Here is a 12,421-nt window from a genome sequence, read left to right as displayed (position 1 = left end):
AAGGTTTGGCAGGCAAAACAGAAGGCTTTTATCACAGGACAAGAAATCAGCCTTCGAGAACCTAACCGGCGGAAAATATTTTTTTGAAAAAATCCCTAAGCCCCGGGGTCACAATTTCAGCAAAAATCTGACTTTTGGCAATTCACTCAAAAATGGTGCCAACCGGTTGCAAATGCTGCCCTCAAAGCTTTGACGATGGAAACAGAAGGCTTTTTATCACAGGACAAGAAATCATCCCTCGAAAACCTAACCTGCGGAAAATATTTTTTTGAAAAAATCCCTAAGCCCCGGGGTCACAATTTCAGCAAAAATCTGACTTTTGGCAATTCACTCAAAAATGGTGCCAGCAGGTTGCAAAGGCTCCCCTGAAAGTTTTGGCAGTCGAAACAGAAGGCTTTTTATCACAGGACAAGAAATCATCCCTCGAAAACCTAACCTGCGGAAAAATATTTTTTTGAAAAAATCCCTAAGCCCCGGGGTCACAATTTAAGCAAAAATCTGACTTTTGGCAATTCACTCAAAAATGGTGCCAGCACGTTGCAAAGGCTCCCCTGAAAGCTTTGGCGATGGAAACAGCAGGCTTTTTATCACAGGACAAGAAATCAGCCCTCAACAACTTAACCGGCGGAAAATATTTTTTTGAAAAAATCCCTAAGCCCCGGGGTCACAATTTCAGCAAAAATCTGACTTTTGGCAATTCACTCAAAAATGGTGCCAGCAGGTTGCAAAGGCTCCCGTGAAAGCTTTGGCGATGGAAACAGAAGGCTTTTTATCACAGGACAAGAAATCAGCCCTCGAAAACCTAACCTGCGGAAAATATTTTTTTGAAAAAATCTCTAAGCCCCGGGGTCACAATTTCAGCAAAAATCTGACTTTTGGCAATTCACTCAAAAATGGTGCCAACCGGTTGCAAATGCTCCCCTGAAAGGTTTGGCAGTCGAAACAGAAGGTTTTTATCACAGGACAAGAAATCAGCCCTCGAAAACCTAACCTGCGGAAAATATTTTTTTGAAAAAATCCCTAAGCCCCGGGGTCACAATTTCAGCAAAAATCTGACTTTTGGCAATTCAATCAAAAATGGTGCCAGCACGTTGCAAAGGCTCCCCTGAAAGCTTTGGCGATGGAAACAGCAGGCTTTTTATCACAGGACAAGAAATCATCCCTCGAAAACCTAACCTGCGGAAAATATTTTTTTGAAAAAATCCCTAAGCCCCGGGGTCACAATTTCAGCAAAGATCTGACTTTTGGCAATTCACTCAAAAATGGTGCCAACCGGTTGCAAATGCTCCCCTGAAAGGTTTGTCAGTCGAAACAGAAGGCTTTTTATCGCAGGACAAGAAATCAGCCCTCAACAACTTAACCGGCGGAAAATATTTTTTTGAAAAAATCCCTAAGCCCCGGGGTCACAATTTCAGCAAAAATCTGACTTTTGGCAATTCACTCAAAAATGGTGCCAGCACGTTGCATATGCTCCCCTGAAAGGTTTGAAGATGGAAACAGAAGGCTTTTTATCACAGGAGAAGAAATCAGCCCTCAACAACTTAACCGGCGGAAAATATTTTTTTGAAAAAATCCCTAAGCCCCGGGGTCATAATTTCAACAAAGATCTGACTTTTGGCAATTCACTCAAAAATGGTGCCAACCGTTTGCAAATGCTCCCCTGAAAGGTTTGTCAGTCGAAACAGAAGGCTTTTTATCACAGGACAAGAAATCAGCCCTCAACAACTTAACCGGAGGAAAATATTTTTTTGAAAAAATCCCTAAGCCCCGGGGTCACAATTTCAGCAAAAATCTGACTTTTGGTAATTCACTCAAAAATGGTGCGAGCAGGTTGCAAAGGCTCCCGTGAAAGCTTTGGCGATGGAAACAGAAGGCTTTTTATCACAGGACAAGAAATCAGCCCTCGAAAACCTAACCGGCGGAAAATATTTTTTTGAAAAAATCCCTAAGCCCCGGGGTCACAATTTCAGAAAAAATCTGACTTTTGGCAATTCACTCAAAAATGGTGCCAACCGGTTGCAAATGCTCCCCTGAAAGGTTTGGCAGTCGAAACAGAAGGTTTTTATCACAGGACAAGAAATCAGCCCTCGAAAACCTAACCTGCGGAAAATATTTTTTTGAAAAAATCCCTAAGCCCCGGGGTCACAATTTCAGCAAAAATCTGACTTTTGGCAATTCACTCAAAAATGGTGCCAGCACGTTGCAAAGGCTCCCCTGAAAGCTTTGGCGATGGAAACAGCAGGCTTTTTATCACAGGACAAGAAATCATCCCTCGAAAACCTAACCTGCGGAAAATATTTTTTTGAAAAAATCCCTAAGCCCCGGGGTCACAATTTCAGCAAAGATCTGACTTTTGGCAATTCACTCAAAAATGGTGCCAACCGGTTGCAAATGCTCCCCTGAAAGGTTTGTCAGTCGAAACAGAAGGCTTTTTATCACAGGACAAGAAATCAGCCCTCAACAACTTAACCGGCGGAAAATATTTTTTTTAAAAAAATCCCTAAGCCCCGGGGTCACAATTTCAGCAAAAATCTGACTTTTGGCAATTCACTCAAAAATGGTGCCAGCACGTTGCATATGCTCCCCTGAAAGGTTTGAAGATGGAAACAGAAGGCTTTTTATCACAGGAGAAGAAATCAGCCCTCAACAACTTAACCGGCGGAAAATATTTTTTTGAAAAAATCCCTAAGCCCCGGGGTCATAATTTCAACAAAGATCTGACTTTTGGCAATTCACTCAAAAATGGTGCCAACCGTTTGCAAATGCTCCCCTGAAAGGTTTGTCAGTCGAAACAGAAGGCTTTTTATCACAGGACAAGAAATCAGCCCTCAACAACTTAACCGGAGGAAAATATTTTTTTGAAAAAATCCCTAAGCCCCGGGGTCACAATTTCAGCAAAAATCTGACTTTTGGTAATTCACTCAAAAATGGTGCGAGCAGGTTGCAAAGGCTCCCGTGAAAGCTTTGGCGATGGAAACAGAAGGCTTTTTATCACAGGACAAGAAATCAGCCCTCGAAAACCTAACCGGCGGAAAATATTTTTTTGAAAAAATCCCTAAGCTCCGGGGTCACAATTTCAGCAAAAATCTGACTTTTGGCAATTCACTCAAAAATGGTGCCAGCACGTTGCAAATGCTCCCCTGAAAGGTTTGGCAGGCAAAACAGAAGGCTTTTTATCACAGGACAAGGAATCAGCCCTCAACAACTTAACCGGCGGAAAATATTTTTTTGAAAAAATCCCTAAGCCCCGGGGTCACAATTTCAGCAAAGATCTGACTTTTGGCAATTCACTCAAAAATGGTGCCAACCGGTTGCAAATGCTGCCCTCAAAGTTTGACGATGGAAACAGAAGGCTTTTTATCACAGGACAAGAAATCAGCCCTCAACAACTTAACCGGCGGAAAATATTTTTTTGAAAAAATCCCTAAGCCCCGGGGTCACAATTTCAGCAAAAATCTGACTTTTGGCAATTCACTCAAAAATGGTGCCAGCACGTTGCAAATACTCCCCTGAAAGGTTTGGCAGTCGAAACAGAAGGCTTTTGATCACAGGACAAGAAATCAGCCCTCAACAACTTAACCGGCGGAAAATATTTTTTTGAAAAAATCCCTAAGCCCCGGGGTCACAATTTCAGCAAAAATCTGACTTTTGGCAATTCACTCAAAAATGGTGCCAGCAGGTTGCAAAGGCTCCCCTGAAAGCTTTGGCGATGGAAACAGAAGGCTTTTTATCACAGGACATGAAATCAGCCCTCGAAAACCTAACCTGCGGAAAATATTTTTTTGAAAAAATCCGTAAGCCCCGGAGTCACAATTTCAGCAAAAATCTGACTTTTGGCAATTCACTCAAAAATGGTGCCAGCACGTTGCAAATGCTCCCCTGAAAGGTTTGGCAGTCGAAACAGAAGGCTTTTTATCACAGGACAAGAAATCAGCCCTCGAAAACCTAACCTGCGGAAAATATTTTTTTGAAAAATTCCCTAAGCCCCGGGGTCACAATTTCAGCAAAAATCTGACTTTTGGCAATTCACTGAAAAATGGTGCTAGCAGGTTGCAAAGGCTCCCCTGAAAGCTTTGGCGATGGAAACAGAAGGCTTTTTATCACAGGACAAGAAATCAGCACTCGAAAACCTAACCTGCGGAAAATATTTTTTTGAAAAAATCCCTAAGCCCCGGGGTCACAATTTCAGCAAAAATCTGACTTTTGGCAATTCACTCAAAAATGGTGCCAGCATGTTGCAAATGCTCCCCTGAAAGGTTTGGCAGTCGAAACAGAAGGCTTTTTATCACAGGACAAGAAATCAGCCCTCGAAAACCTAACCTGCGGAAAATATTTTTTTGAAAAATTCCCTAAGCCCCGGGGTCACAATTTCAGCAAAAATCTGACTTTTGGCAATTCACTGAAAAATGGTGCTAGCAGGTTGCAAAGGCTCCCCTGAAAGCTTTGGCGATGGAAACAGAAGGCTTTTTATAACAGGACAAGAAATCAGCCCTCGAAAACCTAACCTGCGGAAAATATTTTTTTGAAAAAAATCCCTAAGCCCCGGGGTCACAATTTCAGCAAAAATCTGACTTTTGGCAATTCACTCAAAAATGGTGCCAGCAGGTTGCAAATGCTCCCCTGGAAGCTTTGGCGATGGAAACAGAAGGCTTTTTATCACAGGAGAAGAAATCAGCCCTCGAAAACCTAACCTGCGGAAAATATTTTTTTGAAAAAATCCCTAAGCCCCGGGGTCACAATTTCAGCAAAAATCTGACTTTTGGTAATTCACTCAAAAATGGTGCGAGCAGGTTGCAAAGGCTCCCGTGAAAGCTTTGGCGATGGAAACAGAAGGCTTTTTATCACAGGACAAGAAATCAGCCCTCGAAAACCTAACCGGCGGAAAATATTTTTTTGAAAAAATCCCTAATCCCCGGGGGTCACAATTTCAGCAAAAATCTGACTTTTGGCAATTCACTCAAAAATGGTGCCAGCACGTTGCAAATGCTCCCCTGAAAGGTTTGGCAGGCAAAACAGAAGGCTTTTTATCACAGGACAAGAAATCAGCCCTCAACAACTTAACCGGCGGAAAATATTTTTTTGAAAAAATCCCTAAGCCCCGGGGTCACAATTTCAGGAAAGATCTGACTTTTGGCAATTCACTCAAAAATGGTGCCAGCACGTTGCAAAGGCTCCCCTGAAAGCTTTGGCGATGGAAACAGCAGGATTTTTATCACAGGACAAGAAATCATCCCTCGAAAACCTAACCTGCGGAAAATATTTTTTTGAAAAAATCCCTAATCCCCGGGGGTCACAATTTCAGCAAAAATCTGACTTTTGGCAATTCACTCAAAAATGGTGCCAACCGGTTGCAAATGCTCCCCTGAAAGGTTTGGCAGGCAAAACAGAAGGCTTTTATCACAGGACAAGAAATCAGCCTTCGAGAACCTAACCGGCGGAAAATATTTTTTTGAAAAAATCCCTAAGCCCCGGGGTCACAATTTCAGCAAAAATCTGACTTTTGGCAATTCACTCAAAAATGGTGCCAGCAGGTTGCAAATGCTCCCCTGGAAGCTTTGGCGATGGAAACAGAAGGCTTTTTATCACAGGAGAAGAAATCAGCCCTCGAAAACCTAACCTGCGGAAAATATTTTTTTGAAAAAATCCCTAAGCCCCGGGGTCACAATTTCAGCAAAAATCTGACTTTTGGTAATTCACTCAAAAATGGTGCGAGCAGGTTGCAAAGGCTCCCGTGAAAGCTTTGGCGATGGAAACAGAAGGCTTTTTATCACAGGACAAGAAATCAGCCCTCGAAAACCTAACCGGCGGAAAATATTTTTTTGAAAAAATCCCTAATCCCCGGGGGTCACAATTTCAGCAAAAATCTGACTTTTGGCAATTCACTCAAAAATGGTGCCAGCACGTTGCAAATGCTCCCCTGAAAGGTTTGGCAGGCAAAACAGAAGGCTTTTTATCACAGGACAAGAAATCAGCCCTCAACAACTTAACCGGCGGAAAATATTTTTTTGAAAAAATCCCTAAGCCCCGGGGTCACAATTTCAGGAAAGATCTGACTTTTGGCAATTCACTCAAAAATGGTGCCAGCACGTTGCAAAGGCTCCCCTGAAAGCTTTGGCGATGGAAACAGCAGGATTTTTATCACAGGACAAGAAATCATCCCTCGAAAACCTAACCTGCGGAAAATATTTTTTTGAAAAAATCCCTAATCCCCGGGGGTCACAATTTCAGCAAAAATCTGACTTTTGGCAATTCACTCAAAAATGGTGCCAACCGGTTGCAAATGCTCCCCTGAAAGGTTTGGCAGGCAAAACAGAAGGCTTTTATCACAGGACAAGAAATCAGCCTTCGAGAACCTAACCGGCGGAAAATATTTTTTTGAAAAAATCCCTAAGCCCCGGGGTCACAATTTCAGCAAAAATCTGACTTTTGGCAATTCACTCAAAAATGGTGCCAACCGGTTGCAAATGCTGCCCTCAAAGCTTTGACGATGGAAACAGAAGGCTTTTTATCACAGGACAAGAAATCATCCCTCGAAAACCTAACATGCGGAAAATATTTTTTTGAAAAAATCCCTAAGCCCCGGGGTCACAATTTCAGCAAAAATCTGACTTTTGGCAATTCACTCAAAAATGGTGCCAGCACGTTGCAAATGCTCCCCTGAAAGTTTTGGCAGTCGAAACAGAAGGCTTTTTATCACAGGACAAGAAATCAGCCCTCAACAACTTAACCGGCGGAAAATATTTTTTTGAAAAAATCCCTAAGCCCCGGGGTCACAATTTCAGCAAAAATCTGACTTTTGGCAATTCACTCAAAAATGGTGCCAGCAGGTTGCAAAGGCTCCCGTGAAAGCTTTGGCGATGGAAACAGAAGGCTTTTTATCACAGGACAAGAAATCATCCCTCGAAAACCTAACCTGCGGAAAAATATTTTTTTGAAAAAATCCCTAAGCCCCGGGGTCACAATTTAAGCAAAAATCTGACTTTTGGCAATTCACTCAAAAATGGTGCCAGCACGTTGCAAAGGCTCCCCTGAAAGCTTTGGCGATGGAAACAGCAGGCTTTTTATCACAGGACAAGAAATCAGCCCTCAACAACTTAACCGGCGGAAAATATTTTTTTGAAAAAATCCCTAAGCCCCGGGGTCACAATTTCAGCAAAAATCTGACTTTTGGCAATTCACTCAAAAATGGTGCCAGCACGTTGCAAATGCTCCCCTGAAAGGTTTGGCAGGCAAAACAGAAGGCTTTTTATCACAGGACAAGAAATCAGCCCTCAACAACTTAACCGGCGGAAAATATTTTTTTGAAAAAATCCCTAAGCCCCGGGGTCACAATTTCAGGAAAGATCTGACTTTTGGCAATTCACTCAAAAATGGTGCCAGCACGTTGCAAAGGCTCCCCTGAAAGCTTTGGCGATGGAAACAGCAGGATTTTTATCACAGGACAAGAAATCATCCCTCGAAAACCTAACCTGCGGAAAATATTTTTTTGAAAAAATCCCTAATCCCCGGGGGTCACAATTTCAGCAAAAATCTGACTTTTGGCAATTCACTCAAAAATGGTGCCAACCGGTTGCAAATGCTCCCCTGAAAGGTTTGGCAGGCAAAACAGAAGGCTTTTATCACAGGACAAGAAATCAGCCTTCGAGAACCTAACCGGCGGAAAATATTTTTTTGAAAAAATCCCTAAGCCCCGGGGTCACAATTTCAGCAAAAATCTGACTTTTGGCAATTCACTCAAAAATGGTGCCAACCGGTTGCAAATGCTGCCCTCAAAGCTTTGACGATGGAAACAGAAGGCTTTTTATCACAGGACAAGAAATCATCCCTCGAAAACCTAACCTGCGGAAAATATTTTTTTGAAAAAATCCCTAAGCCCCGGGGTCACAATTTCAGCAAAAATCTGACTTTTGGCAATTCACTCAAAAATGGTGCCAGCACGTTGCAAATGCTCCCCTGAAAGTTTTGGCAGTCGAAACAGAAGGCTTTTTATCACAGGACAAGAAATCAGCCCTCAACAACTTAACCGGCGGAAAATATTTTTTTGAAAAAATCCCTAAGCCCCGGGGTCACAATTTCAGCAAAAATCTGACTTTTGGCAATTCACTCAAAAATGGTGCCAGCAGGTTGCAAAGGCTCCCGTGAAAGCTTTGGCGATGGAAACAGAAGGCTTTTTATCACAGGACAAGAAATCAGCCCTCAACAACTTAACCGGCGGAAAATATTTTTTTGAAAAAATCCCTAAGCCCCGGGGTCACAATTTCAGCAAAAATCTGACTTTTGGCAATTCACTCAAAAATGGTGCCAGCACGTTGCAAATGCTCCCCTGAAAGGTTTGGCAGGCAAAACAGAAGGCTTTTTATCACAGGACAAGAAATCAGCCCTCAACAACTTAACCGGCGGAAAATATTTTTTTGAAAAAATCCCTAAGCCCCGGGGTCACAATTTCAGGAAAGATCTGACTTTTGGCAATTCACTCAAAAATGGTGCCAGCACGTTGCAAAGGCTCCCCTGAAAGCTTTGGCGATGGAAACAGCAGGATTTTTATCACAGGACAAGAAATCATCCCTCGAAAACCTAACCTGCGGAAAATATTTTTTTGAAAAAATCCCTAATCCCCGGGGGTCACAATTTCAGCAAAAATCTGACTTTTGGCAATTCACTCAAAAATGGTGCCAACCGGTTGCAAATGCTCCCCTGAAAGGTTTGGCAGGCAAAACAGAAGGCTTTTATCACAGGACAAGAAATCAGCCTTCGAGAACCTAACCGGCGGAAAATATTTTTTTGAAAAAATCCCTAAGCCCCGGGGTCACAATTTCAGCAAAAATCTGACTTTTGGCAATTCACTCAAAAATGGTGCCAACCGGTTGCAAATGCTGCCCTCAAAGCTTTGACGATGGAAACAGAAGGCTTTTTATCACAGGACAAGAAATCATCCCTCGAAAACCTAACCTGCGGAAAATATTTTTTTGAAAAAATCCCTAAGCCCCGGGGTCACAATTTCAGCAAAAATCTGACTTTTGGCAATTCACTCAAAAATGGTGCCAGCACGTTGCAAATGCTCCCCTGAAAGTTTTGGCAGTCGAAACAGAAGGCTTTTTATCACAGGACAAGAAATCAGCCCTCAACAACTTAACCGGCGGAAAATATTTTTTTGAAAAAATCCCTAAGCCCCGGGGTCACAATTTCAGCAAAAATCTGACTTTTGGCAATTCACTCAAAAATGGTGCCAGCAGGTTGCAAAGGCTCCCGTGAAAGCTTTGGCGATGGAAACAGAAGGCTTTTTATCACAGGACAAGAAATCATCCCTCGAAAACCTAACCTGCGGAAAAATATTTTTTTGAAAAAATCCCTAAGCCCCGGGGTCACAATTTAAGCAAAAATCTGACTTTTGGCAATTCACTCAAAAATGGTGCCAGCACGTTGCAAAGGCTCCCCTGAAAGCTTTGGCGATGGAAACAGCAGGCTTTTTATCACAGGACAAGAAATCAGCCCTCAACAACTTAACCGGCGGAAAATATTTTTTTGAAAAAATCCCTAAGCCCCGGGGTCACAATTTCAGCAAAAATCTGACTTTTGGCAATTCACTCAAAAATGGTGCCAGCAGGTTGCAAAGGCTCCCGTGAAAGCTTTGGCGATGGAAACAGAAGGCTTTTTATCACAGGACAAGAAATCAGCCCTCGAAAACCTAACCTGCGGAAAATATTTTTTTGAAAAAATCTCTAAGCCCCGGGGTCACAATTTCAGCAAAAATCTGACTTTTGGCAATTCACTCAAAAATGGTGCCAACCGGTTGCAAATGCTCCCCTGAAAGGTTTGGCAGTCGAAACAGAAGGTTTTTATCACAGGACAAGAAATCAGCCCTCGAAAACCTAACCTGCGGAAAATATTTTTTTGAAAAAATCCCGAAGCCCCGGGGTCACAATTTCAGCAAAAATCTGACTTTTGGCAATTCAATCAAAAATGGTGCCAGCACGTTGCAAAGGCTCCCCTGAAAGCTTTGGCGATGGAAACAGCAGGCTTTTTATCACAGGACAAGAAATCATCCCTCGAAAACCTAACCTGCGGAAAATATTTTTTTGAAAAAATCCCTAAGCCCCGGGGTCACAATTTCAGCAAAGATCTGACTTTTGGCAATTCACTCAAAAATGGTGCCAACCGGTTGCAAATGCTCCCCTGAAAGGTTTGTCAGTCGAAACAGAAGGCTTTTTATCACAGGACAAGAAATCAGCCCTCAACAACTTAACCGGCGGAAAATATTTTTTTGAAAAAATCCCTAAGCCCCGGGGTCACAATTTCAGCAAAAATCTGACTTTTGGCAATTCACTCAAAAATGGTGCCAGCACGTTGCATATGCTCCCCTGAAAGGTTTGAAGATGGAAACAGAAGGCTTTTTATCACAGGAGAAGAAATCAGCCCTCAACAACTTAACCGGCGGAAAATATTTTTTTGAAAAAATCCCTAAGCCCCGGGGTCATAATTTCAACAAAGATCTGACTTTTGGCAATTCACTCAAAAATGGTGCCAACCGTGTGCAAATGCTCCCCTGAAAGGTTTGTCAGTCGAAACAGAAGGCTTTTTATCACAGGACAAGAAATCAGCCCTCAACAACTTAACCGGAGGAAAATATTTTTTTGAAAAAATCCCTAAGCCCCGGGGTCACAATTTCAGCAAAAATCTGACTTTTGGTAATTCACTCAAAAATGGTGCGAGCAGGTTGCAAAGGCTCCCGTGAAAGCTTTGGCGATGGAAACAGAAGGCTTTTTATCACAGGACAAGAAATCAGCCCTCGAAAACCTAACCGGCGGAAAATATTTTTTTGAAAAAATCCCTAAGCCCCGGGGTCACAATTTCAGAAAAAATCTGACTTTTGGCAATTCACTCAAAAATGGTGCCAACCGGTTGCAAATGCTCCCCTGAAAGGTTTGGCAGTCGAAACAGAAGGTTTTTATCACAGGACAAGAAATCAGCCCTCGAAAACCTAACCTGCGGAAAATATTTTTTTGAAAAAATCCCTAAGCCCCGGGGTCACAATTTCAGCAAAAATCTGACTTTTGGCAATTCAATCAAAAATGGTGCCAGCACGTTGCAAAGGCTCCCCTGAAAGCTTTGGCGATGGAAACAGCAGGCTTTTTATCACAGGACAAGAAATCATCCCTCGAAAACCTAACCTGCGGAAAATATTTTTTTGAAAAAATCCCTAAGCCCCGGGGTCACAATTTCAGCAAAGATCTGACTTTTGGCAATTCACTCAAAAATGGTGCCAACCGGTTGCAAATGCTCCCCTGAAAGGTTTGTCAGTCGAAACAGAAGGCTTTTTATCACAGGACAAGAAATCAGCCCTCAACAACTTAACCGGCGGAAAATATTTTTTTGAAAAAATCCCTAAGCCCCGGGGTCACAATTTCAGCAAAAATCTGACTTTTGGCAATTCACTCAAAAATGGTGCCAGCACGTTGCATATGCTCCCCTGAAAGGTTTGAAGATGGAAACAGAAGGCTTTTTATCACAGGAGAAGAAATCAGCCCTCAACAACTTAACCGGCGGAAAATATTTTTTTGAAAAAATCCCTAAGCCCCGGGGTCATAATTTCAACAAAGATCTGACTTTTGGCAATTCACTCAAAAATGGTGCCAACCGTTTGCAAATGCTCCCCTGAAAGGTTTGTCAGTCGAAACAGAAGGCTTTTTATCACATGACAAGAAATCAGCCCTCAACAACTTAACCGGAGGAAAATATTTTTTTGAAAAAATCCCTAAGCCCCGGGGTCACAATTTCAGCAAAAATCTGACTTTTGGTAATTCACTCAAAAATGGTGCGAGCAGGTTGCAAAGGCTCCCGTGAAAGCTTTGGCGATGGAAACAGAAGGCTTTTTATCACAGGACAAGAAATCAGCCCTCGAAAACCTAACCAGCGGAAAATATTTTTTTGAAAAAATCCCTAAGCCCCGGGGTCACAATTTCAGCAAAAATCTGACTTTTGGCAATTCACTCAAAAATGGTGCCAGCACGTTGCAAATGCTCCCCTGAAAGGTTTGGCAGGCAAAACAGAAGGCTTTTTATCACAGGACAAGGAATCAGCCCTCAACAACTTAACCGGCGGAAAATATTTTTTTGAAAAAATCCCTAAGCCCCGGGGTCACAATTTCAGCAAAGATCTGACTTTTGGCAATTCACTCAAAAATGGTGCCAACCGGTTGCAAATGCTGCCCTCAAAGTTTGACGATGGAAACAGAAGGCTTTTTATCACAGGACAAGAAATCAGCCCTCAACAACTTAACCGGCGGAAAATATTTTTTTGAAAAAATCCCTAAGCCCCGCGGTCACAATTTCAGCAAAGATCTGACTTTTGGCAATTCACTCAAAAATGGTGCTAACCGGTTGCAAATGCTCCCCTGAAAGGTTTGGCTGTCGAAATAGAAGGC

The sequence above is a fragment of the Podarcis muralis genome, chromosome 14, assembly GCF_964188315.1.
Source record: "Podarcis muralis chromosome 14, rPodMur119.hap1.1, whole genome shotgun sequence".
In the NCBI taxonomy this organism is placed as follows: domain Eukaryota; kingdom Metazoa; phylum Chordata; class Lepidosauria; order Squamata; family Lacertidae; genus Podarcis; species Podarcis muralis.
The sequence above is the reverse complement of the archived record's forward strand: the minus strand, read 5'-3'. Positions refer to the sequence as shown.